This window comes from Juglans regia, chromosome 2 (assembly GCF_001411555.2).
Source record: "Juglans regia cultivar Chandler chromosome 2, Walnut 2.0, whole genome shotgun sequence".
Taxonomy (NCBI): Eukaryota; Viridiplantae; Streptophyta; class Magnoliopsida; order Fagales; family Juglandaceae; genus Juglans; species Juglans regia.
The window spans coordinates 475,775-486,875 of record NC_049902.1 but is presented as its reverse complement, the minus strand read 5'-3'; positions in this window follow the sequence as shown (position 1 = coordinate 486,875).

The window sequence follows — 11,101 nt, the reverse complement described above, 5'->3', positions numbered from 1 at the left end:
TTTTTATCCTACTCACCTGTTGAGTCGGCGAATTGTGTAGTAATTATATAAAATTTATATCTCCATAATTAATCATATGAATTCACAGTTTGTAACACTATAATATCAGAAATGTAAAAATAATCAATAGTGATTCAATATTGACCAATTTATAAAGTTAATTTACTGCGATTTTGGTAACTTGAAGCTTTTCTCTTTAAAATTAATCACTTTCCTTCACGATCGACGCTCCATAAATATCCATGGTACATCATATGCTTTTTTTTTTCTTTATTAAATATTGCACAACGTATGATATAAATTATCTATACACTTATATGCACATAATGTAAAGTTAATTTATTGCGCGTCCTCTTTGTTTCATTTATTCGCATGGGGCTCTTGTTTTGGATTTGAATTATCCAAACATTTAGTTAAGACTAACGGGTAAAGTGTGTTCTTGATTATTCATCCCTTCGGAGTCTCGTGAAAATCCGAAAAGTTTTATGGGGTAAAACCTCAAAAAATAAAACTTATTAGTGAAAATCAAATTCAAATAGTGAGTCTAAGAGCATTGGCAATGGTCTAGCCATTATCAAGTCTAAAGTTTGGCTAAAATTTTAATTTTTAACTATAATATCAATTTTCGAGTAGGTGAGTCCACATTAGACTAGCCATTATAAAGTTAAAATAATAATATAATATTATATTTTTTACTTTTTTTTATTTTTTTATTTGCAAATACAATTTATATATTTCTTAGATATTCATACTTTGTAGAAATAATGTGTCTACTCTATCAATCAGTAGAAATAATGTGCATGCTATGCATGTTTTACCATTCAAAGAGAGAGGGAAGTGATGAAATAATTAAATATTACTTTCCATTGTGAATAGTAGCTAGTCATATTTGGAGAGGACTTAAGATTTACTATTCATCAAGTCTTAAGCTTTAGACCATTGGCTAGTTCAATATGGAGGCTTTTTCTCACATCTAGCTAAAGTTTGGACTTGTATTGACATTTGACTAGTCCATTACCAATGCTCTAAAAGAGGCAAACCCAAGCCATTTAGCTCTTACTTTCAATTTTTGCTTGACGAAAATTGTCTGCCGCTGAGTATGTTTACTTGATGGAGATTGCTAGTCTTTGAGTATTTTTTTTCTTCATGGAGATTATCCGTCTTTGAGTGACTGTTATCTGACGGAGATTTTTCATCATTGAATGATTTTTGTTGTAATTGTGTACCTCTTGCGTACCCTCTTTGTTTTACTAGCATGTAATGGGACTAATGGAGATTGTACTGCTTGCCCCTGACATGTGCTAGTAGGCTAAGTTGCAACCACGCATATTGCTCAGGGCAAGCTTCATTGCTCTCCCGTGATGCAGGCAGGCTAAGTGCCCTCCATGCTTGTTGCTTGGGGCAAACTCTATGCTCACCCATGTAACTCCCAGTGTGGGTGAGGAAACTGCCCACCAGGTTTTTGTTGGGGGTGAGCTTTAGTGCTCGCTCTTGAGCCATGTGTGTTGCTTGGTGCGAGCTTGGGTGCTCGCGGGTGACATGCACAACGTGGGCAAGCCAAAGTTCTCGCTACTCTAGTTGCTCAAGGTGAACTTCATTGCTCGCATGTGATGTTCCTAAAGTGGGCGGGCTAAGTACCCACCAAGCATGCTACTCGGCTGAGCTTTAGAGCTTGCTAGTGATGTTGTCATGCTGAATACCTGCCATGATTGCTGATTGGGGGTGCGAGCCTCATTACTCGCCTTAGCTTTAGGTTTCGTTTAGTTTAACTCATCTCCATTCATCTCAACTCATCATTACAACTTTTTAAAATTCTAACATAAAATATAATAAACAATTCCACTTTTTCAAATCTCAAAATAATAATAATATTAAAAAATAATATTCTAACAATATTTTATCATCTCAATTCAATTCAACTCAACTCACTTCAATATCCAAACACAACCTTAATGTAGGGACGGGCTAAGTGGCCGCCAGTTTTTTTTAGTTCAAGGCAACTTCATTGTGCATCATAATTAAGCTGCACCTCACAATGGTCCATATATATATATATATATATATATATATATATATATACTAGATTTTGTTAAAAATTATCCACGGAACAGGAGACGAGTCCTATCTAAATGGAGTAAGTTCATATATTTTGTTTGATGATTAGTTTTTTTAATTAATTTATTAGAAATAATTAGGCCACAAATATATTATATAAAAATAAATTTATAAATTAAAATAATTTGATACAGTAATCAAATTATAAAATTATTTTTATTATAAATATAAATATTGTACGAGCGTTGGTACATCAATTCCATCACTTTCCTCCGTTGGCCTGCTCCTCCCTCTCTCTCTCCGCATGGGAGTTATAAGTTTTTCTATTATTATTATTATTATTATTATTATTGTTGTTATTATTAATATGGGTTTTGCTAGATACAAGCGATTTCGTGCACCATATTACGTACCGATAATTTTTTTTATTTAAAAAAAAAAAAAAAAAAATTTTAAGAGAAGAAGAAAATCTCATATATCATAAAAATTATTTTCATCTTTAATTCACATCATTTCATTAAACATATATATTATTTATCAATATTGGTGCACAAATTAGTGCACAAACTTGCTTGCAATTTGATTTTTCCTATTAATATTAATATTAATAAGTTGATGGAACAATTTGTTTATGAGTTTTACTATTTAAAAACTAGAGTGCACGTGTACATCAATTTATTACGAGATGTATTATAGTTGTAAAATAAGTTAAAATATCAATAATCTTTTATTGTTTTTTAATATTTTGAAATTAATATATCAAATATATAATGTGTACGTAGCTTATTTTTATTGGATGTTACGTGACTTCAAGCAATATTTTTAGCTCAACGAGAAATGGATGAAAAAGAAAAAGAAAATGATTAATCAACAAATTATAAACAACATAAATTGACAAAATTGAAAACATATATATATATATAGAGGAAGGTTTACAGAAAAAGATGAAAACAATATTTTAGTATTTAACCCATGCACTCTTATAGTCTCTTATTAGTCTTGTAATAGAAATATGAAAGCATGCATTTGGTATTAGAGATCATTTAGCTTTTTTGCTTTGAAAATATGGGGTCAATCAAGGAATGGTCTATTCTCAGTTAAGTCTGCTTATTATCTTCAGTGCAGGTTAAAGGAGGCTGATCAGTTGGGTGAAGGATCTGGAAAAGGGTCGAAATCTAATGGGTGCATGGGAGAGGCTGTGGGATCTGAAAGTTCCTAATATAGTCAAAGTTTTTATGTGGAAGGCATTAAGTGAAGCATTACCAACCAGAAGAAATATGTTCAAGAGGAAAATTATCGATTCTGAGCTATGTTCAGTACTCTGTCTAGAATATGTAGAAGAGATATTATTATGCCCACTCTTTTTGACACCTCTATTTAATCGCTGGTCAAATTTTTTATTTTTTATTTTACTTAGTAATTAAAGAAATGATTTTAAATGTATTGGTGTATTTTTTTTAATGTATTTAAATATGTTAAAAAAATGTGAAAAAAAAAAAATTATGCGATCAAGATGGGGCGGCATAGTTGCCGCACCCTATGTAGAAACAAGTAATCATATTCTTTGGAATTTGTGTGGAAGTTAAAGATGTGATTTGGAGTTTATGGAAATATGGGAGTAGTTGATTCAAAAGCACACTAAGTCTGAGTTGGAATTGGCTACCTATGTTTGAGGAAAATTTGGCTTAGAAGGAATAAATTTGTTTTTGAAGGCATGTGTGACAATCCTCAAAAGGTGTGGCAATTTGCAAGGGTGGAATTGGATTGTTTTCAGCAAGCTCAAGGTTCAAGCTTGGTTGTGTCTGTTGATGGGAGGGACAAGGGAAGCAATGTGGTCTGGCACAAACCAAGTATTGAAACTGGGATGCAGCTTATGATGCATATCAAGGCAGTAGCATCACCACTCAGTAAATCAAAAGCACATTCCAGAAACTTGGAGAATAATTTCACAGACTCTTGTTATGAAAAAGGGTGACTAGGCTATTAGGTGTCATGAGATGAGTGGTCAAGGCATTGTATTCTGTTATGAAGTCTGACTATAAATATTCATTATTGTACAGAGGTCATCGTATTAAAAAATCATTATATTCAATACACGGTTTTCATTGAAACTTTTTTACAAACATCTGTGTTGCTTAAGTTTTGTTATGGTATCATAGAGCCGCGAAGGACCAACGTCCCGATTCTTTTTCTTTTATTTTTTTTTCTTTTTACTATCCATGGCTCCTTCTATAGATACTTCTATCAATCCCCTCAATTCAGTTTCTCATTTTATTAATATTAAACTTACTATTGAAAACTTTCTTTTATGAAAAGCCCAACTCGTTCCCTTTCTGGAAGGATATCAACTCTTTCTCTATGTTGATGGCTCCTTTCCTCAACCTCCTGCTACCATCAATGACAAGCCGAATCTTGCTCATGCTAAATGGCAGCTTCAAGACAAATTAATTGTCTCCACTATAAATTCCTCTATCTCTGATTCGGTGTTAGCTCAGGTGTTGTATTGTTTTACCTCATGTGAGGTTTGGACGACTCTGCAAAGTCTGTTTGCTGCCAAGTCTTCTGCTCATCTCATCCACACCAAGTTTCAATTAGTCACTGTTAAGAAAGGACCCGAATCTGTGACTGATTATTACAACAAAGTCAGATCTCTAGCCTCCACCTTAAGTGCCGCAGGATACCCTTTGAATGATTCTGAACTTGCTATTTATCTTCATGCCAGTCTTGGTACTAAGTATGAATCTCTTGTGACCTCTCTTACCACTTGGCCAGATGATCTCTCCCCTCACTAGATTTTTAGCTACCTCTTAAACCACGAATCTAGGCTTGCATATCAAACCCAATCACTGTTTATTTGGTACTCTTCTTGCTACCAACAATACTACCAAACCCATGAACTCGCAATATTTTGGTCGTGGTAGTTACAATCCTTCACGAGGTCGTGGTCGTGGTCAAAACAATGGCAGGGGCTTACTCCCTGCTCCGACATCTCCCTACCCATCTTTCACTCCCAAAGTCGTGTGCCTTAAAGCTGGTCACACAGTAGCCACTTTCTTATCATCATTTTGATCAGGCTTTTTAAACACCACCACCAGTCTTTTTCACTGCAAACAATACCTCCCTCACACCCTCTGCCTTACAGCCTAACACATGGTTTCCTGACTCAGCTACCTCTCACCATTTTACCTCTGATTTTCAGAACCTCAATTTGGATGCGACTACTTATCAAGGCTTTGAGCAAGTGAACATTGGTGATGGCTCCTCTCTACCCATACACAGTATTGGCTTGGCACAGTTCATCTCAAATAATGGCAAATTTCTTTTAAAAAATCTTTTACATGGTCTAGCTTTCTCGCCATCTCCTTTCAGTGCATCCTGTCATGATAATAAAGTCTTTTTTGAATTTCACTCTTCTCTGTTTTTTGTGAAGAATTTATGCACCCGGGAGGTTCTTCTTCAGGGCCACGTTGAGGATGGTTTATCTATGCGTTCTTCTTCAGGGCCACGTTGAGGATGGTTTATATGTGCTTCAGACGGATGAAGAGCCCATTTCCAAGTCTTCCATAGCTTCTCCACATGTTTTCCCTGGTCTTAGAACATCTGCACAACTCTAGCACTCTCGGTTGGGTCATCCATCTCCACGCACTACCTCCCTCATACTTCGACAACACAATTTACCTCTCAGCTCGTCTACTGTGATTCAGCATTGTCCAGCTTGTTCCTTTGCCAAGGCTCACGCTCAACCTCACCCCCCACCTCAACCCGATCCTCTTCATATTTTCAATTACTTTTTTTTTATGTATGGGGTCTAGCTTCAATATTGTCTACAAAAGGATCTCGTTATTATCTTTCAATCGTAGATAATTACTCTAAATTCATATGGTTATTTCCTATGCAATTAAAATCAAATGTCACCACCTTGGTTCTTGCTTTTCTTCAAGTAGTGCGCCATACTTTCTCCAAAAATATTGTTTTCATTCAAACTGATGGAGGTGGTGAATTTAGACCTTTCCAACCCATTTTTCGTTCTCTTGGCATATCTCACAAACTCACTTGTCCATATTCTCATCAACAAAATGGAAGTGTGGAACGCCGTCACCGTCACATTATTGAGACGGGTTTGTCTTTACTCTCTCATGCTTCGGTTCCTCACACTCATTGGACCGAAGCTTTTCAAACCGCTACTTACTTAATTAATCACATGCCTACTCCAATTCTTCAAAACCAATCTCCTTATGAACTCTTAATGGGCCATGTTCCTAATTACACTTTCTTAAGAGTGTTTGGATACTCATGCTGGCCCAATTTAAGGCCCTTTAATCATCACAAATTGGATTATAGATCTAAGGAATGTGTATTCATGGGCTACAACCCAGATCACAAAGGGTATATCTGTTACCATATTCCATCGGCCCGAACTTTTATCTCTAGAGACGTCATCTTTGATGAGTTTAAGGTAGGTTTGGGGCATAAAACAAAACACAAAATTCTCATCTCATCTCATCTAATCTCATCATTACACATTTTTCAAATCCACATACAAAATATAATAAACAATTCAACTTTTTCAAATCCCAATACACCTTTTTCAAATCCCAAAACAATAATAATATTAAAACTTAATATTTTAAACTTCAAAACAAAACACAAAATTCTCATCTCACCCCACAAACCTATCCTAAATTTCCCTTCACTCAACAGCCCATACTGCCTATGGCTCAGCCTTCCCTTTCAACTCACTCACCACATTTTATTTTTTCATTAAGTCAGCCCATTACCACCCCCCCCCCCCCCCCCGGGGGGCCAAACTTCCATACATTCATCCCCTTCTTCTCAAATCCCATACACGAGCCCCATACACTCATCCCTTTCTTCTCAAAGCCCACACATGAGCCCCATACACTCAGATTTCTCACCTAGGGTTCAGTCTTCCCATTCCACACAAACAAATTCCTCATCTTCTACCTCATCTCTCGAGAACTCTAATCCTGCTGCTATCTTCACTACACAACCAAAAGCACCTCCCTCTCCAGGTAATCATTCTTCTTCATCATCACCTCTTCGCACACACCTTATGGTCACACGAGCTCAAAAAAATGTCCTCTATCCGCGACAGTGCACGGATGGGACCATTCTTTGGCCACCTTCCAAACCGACTACCTTTAACACTTATTTCTCTTCATCTTCTAAGCTCTTGAGTCTTTCGGTTCCTGAGGAACCTTCCTCATATACAGAAGCCTCCAAACACCAAGAATGGCATTCTGTCATGGCCTCCGAAATACATGCTCTCCTTTTCAACCAAACTTGGGATCTTGTACCACCGTCATCCTCCTACAATCTCCTCGGTTCAAAATGAGTCTTAAAGACTAAACGTTGTGCTGATGGAACCATTGAGGCACAAGGCACGACTTGTGGCTCAAGGGTTTCATTAGCAACAGGGTATAGATTACTCTGAAATGTTTAGTCCAGTAGTAAAACCCACCACTATTCGGCTTCTCCTCTCTTTGGCAATTTCGTGGAACTGGGCTCTTCACTGGATATACAAAATGTCTTCCTCCACGAGGATCTTGAAGAGGCAGTGTATATGAAACAACCGTCCGGATTCGTGAACTCTGATTTTCCTCTCCATGTCTGTAAGTTGGGAAAGTCTATCTATGGTTTAAAACAAGCTCCTAGTGCTTGGTTTGCTAAACTTAGTGATAGATTGCTTTCTCTAGGTTTTCGGTGTTCTAGTGCAGATTCTTCTTTGTTTATCATGCGTAATAGATCTGATTGCATTTATATCTTGATATATGTCGATAATATAATTGTAACTAACTGGGTCTAATTCCATGCTTATTTATGAGTTTATCAATGCTCTGGGTGCTTACTTTCCTGTTAAAAATCTTAGATTTTTACATTATTTTCTCGGCATACAAGTTCACCGAACATATGCTGGTCTTTTTTTGTCTCAATCAAAATATATTACTGATTTATTAAAAAGGACCAATATGCCTAATTCCAAGTCAGTATCTACGCCTATGTCCTGTTCAGAGAAGCTTATAGCTCTATATGGTTATACCTTTGAAGATCCTCAGTGGTATTGGCGTGTTGTAGGTAGTCTTCAGTACCTTGCATTTACTCGTCCAGATATTTCATTTGCTGTGAATCGTGTATGTCAATACATGCACTGTCTACGTCTTCCTCATTGGACCGCTGTTAAACGAATCTTGCGTTATCTTAATTACACTCCTCATCTTGGTTTATGTTTTTCTCTTACTTCCTTTTCAAAATTGACTACTTTTATTGATGCTGACTAAGCCGAGTGCCCTAATGATAGGAGATCCACTAGAGGATTCTGTATCTACTTTGGAAATCATTTAGTTTCATGGGGTTCAAAGAAACAACCCACAATTGCTCGGTCTTCTACGGAAGCCGAGTATAAATCTGTTGCTAGCACTGCTTGTGAGGTTCTTTGGTTGCAGCCACTTTTGAGAGAACTAGGCATTGTGATTCCTGAGCTTCCCACACTTTGGTACGACAACATAGGTGCTACATACCTATCCATGAATCCAGTCATGCATTCCAAGACAAAACATGTTGAGTTGGATTACCACTTTGTATGTGAAAGAGTTGCAGCAAAATCTCTCCAAGTTTCCTTTGTTTCAAGTAAAGATCAAATTGCGGACATTCTTACCAAACCTCTTTTTGCTGCTTGGTTTACTCTTCTTTGATCAAGCCTCACTCTCACAATGGTGCCACTTGAATCACGGGGGGATATCAAGGTAGTAGCATCACCACTCAGTAAATTAGAAACACATTACAGAAACTTGGAGAATAATTCCACAGAATCTTCTTGTTATGAAAAAGGGTGACTAGCTAGGTTATTAGGTGTCATGAGATGAGTGGCCAAGGCATTGTATTCTGTTATGAAGTCTGACTATAAATATTTATTACTGTACAAAGGTCATCATATTCAAAAATCATTATATTCAATACACGGTTTTCATTGAAACATTTTTACAAACATCTGTGTTGCTTAAGTTTAATTTGTTAATGCACAAAAGATGACTATGGGGGGTGGGATAGTGATAAGGGACAGCCAAGGTGATCTCATTGCAGCAACTGGATGGTCAAGAGGTTATGTAAGAAGTCCTGTTCACGCTGAGATTTTAGTGTTGGAGAGGGCCACTGAGTTGGTTGTTAGGATGGGTTTGCTGAAAGCTGTTTTCGAAGGTGATGCTCAAGTGGTTGTCAACGATGTCAAATGCAAAGAGCTAAACTACTCATGGTATGGACAGATCATTGAAGACCTTAAATGTTTTTTCTGTGGTGAGGAGAGGTGGCAGATCATTCAAGAAAAGGGAACCAAGCTGCTCATATTTTAGCTAATTAAATTAGCATCAAGTTATATTGAGGAAGTGGTTTTGTTAGAAGAGGGTCCAAGTGAGCTGTTGAATTGTATTGAGTATGAGAAGTCTATACTGGCTATTTGAGTTTAATGAAATGAAAGTGATAATTGTTGAGTCAACGAAAGTGATAATTGTTGACTAAAAAAAAAAAAAAAAGATAATTTTAAGAATAATACTACACACAGTCATAAAGTACGTAAGTGTCGTACAATCACTTTGAAAAAAAGTAGGATCTATTATTAAAAAATTTAAATTTTTATATGAGTCTTATATTTACTCACTTTTTTTAAAACGATTATACGATATTTGTACATTCCATGACTATAAATATCATTTCTTTAAAAATTGTATTCTAATAATATTTTATTTAATTTTTAATTTTTATCTTGTTTGATGCGATATGTTAAATCAAACGATGGATGCCTAAATACATATGCAATGGATGAATTAATGGAGGGAATGCCATGCAAATAGCTATATATATATATATATATATATATATATATATATATATATATATATATACTAGCAGTTGGGCAATGTGTGAGGCACATTTGCCATGTTGAAAAATAACTTATTTTGTAAAATATAAATATATTTTGGGTTAAAAAAAAAAACGTAATCATAAGTAAAATAAGTAGTATATAGAGAATTTTTTATGAACTCAATTTCTGCACCTAACAAGTGAAAAGAGATGTGGAGAATTTTTGTGATAGTGATAGTACTTCACTGCATAAATTGAAGCAATCCAACCGAAGAAAAAAAAATGAGAAGTGGTAAAATGAAGGGTTGGATTTAAATCTTAAAAATTTTAATGTACCACCAGCAGCCTCGTCCTTCAAAAAACAACACACGTAGACATCATATCTTTAGATATGATTTGGATCGATGTATTAATAGTAGTGATATGGTTTGTGAATAGTAATATATAAAATTATTTGGATTAAGATATTTTATTTGATTTTAGAAAATGAGAGAAAAAAAATTAAAATAAAAATATTTTAAAAGTTAAAATATTATTGGAATATAATTTTTTAATGTAGTTTTTGTTTTAAAATTTAAAAAATTTATATTTAAGAAAATTGTAATGATTAGATTAACAAATTAAAAAATATTTTATATTTAAATAATATTTTAAAAAATATATAAAAGTTTCTGAAAACTTAAGAATCTATTAATCTCTTCCTCGAATTCAATAATTTTGTTTGGGAAGAAATAGATTGTCAATTCCCTCCTGACCCAATGATGTTGTAAATTTTTTATTTTTTTAAAAATATTTATGATGATTAAAAAAATACATGAAAAAAAGAAAAAAAAATAAAAAAATGAAATACACATACATGACATATTTTCAGGTTACTTTTTTATTAGTTGTAGCAGTTCTCTTTAGTTAATTGAGAATATTATTATATTTAAATTATGTTAAAACTCTAATTATTTATATAGTTATAATTTTTTAAAAATATTTAACAAAATTTTATTATTTATTTAATGATGAAATATTAGTATTTTATAAATGGCTTGGTTATTTTGAAATTAGTGGTACTTGTGTAAAATCCTGTATGGCGTAAGATTTTCTAATTGATAAAAAAAAGCACATTTGCCACATCTGTCAAATTGAAGAAAAAAATAAAGTGTAATTTCAAATATTAAAA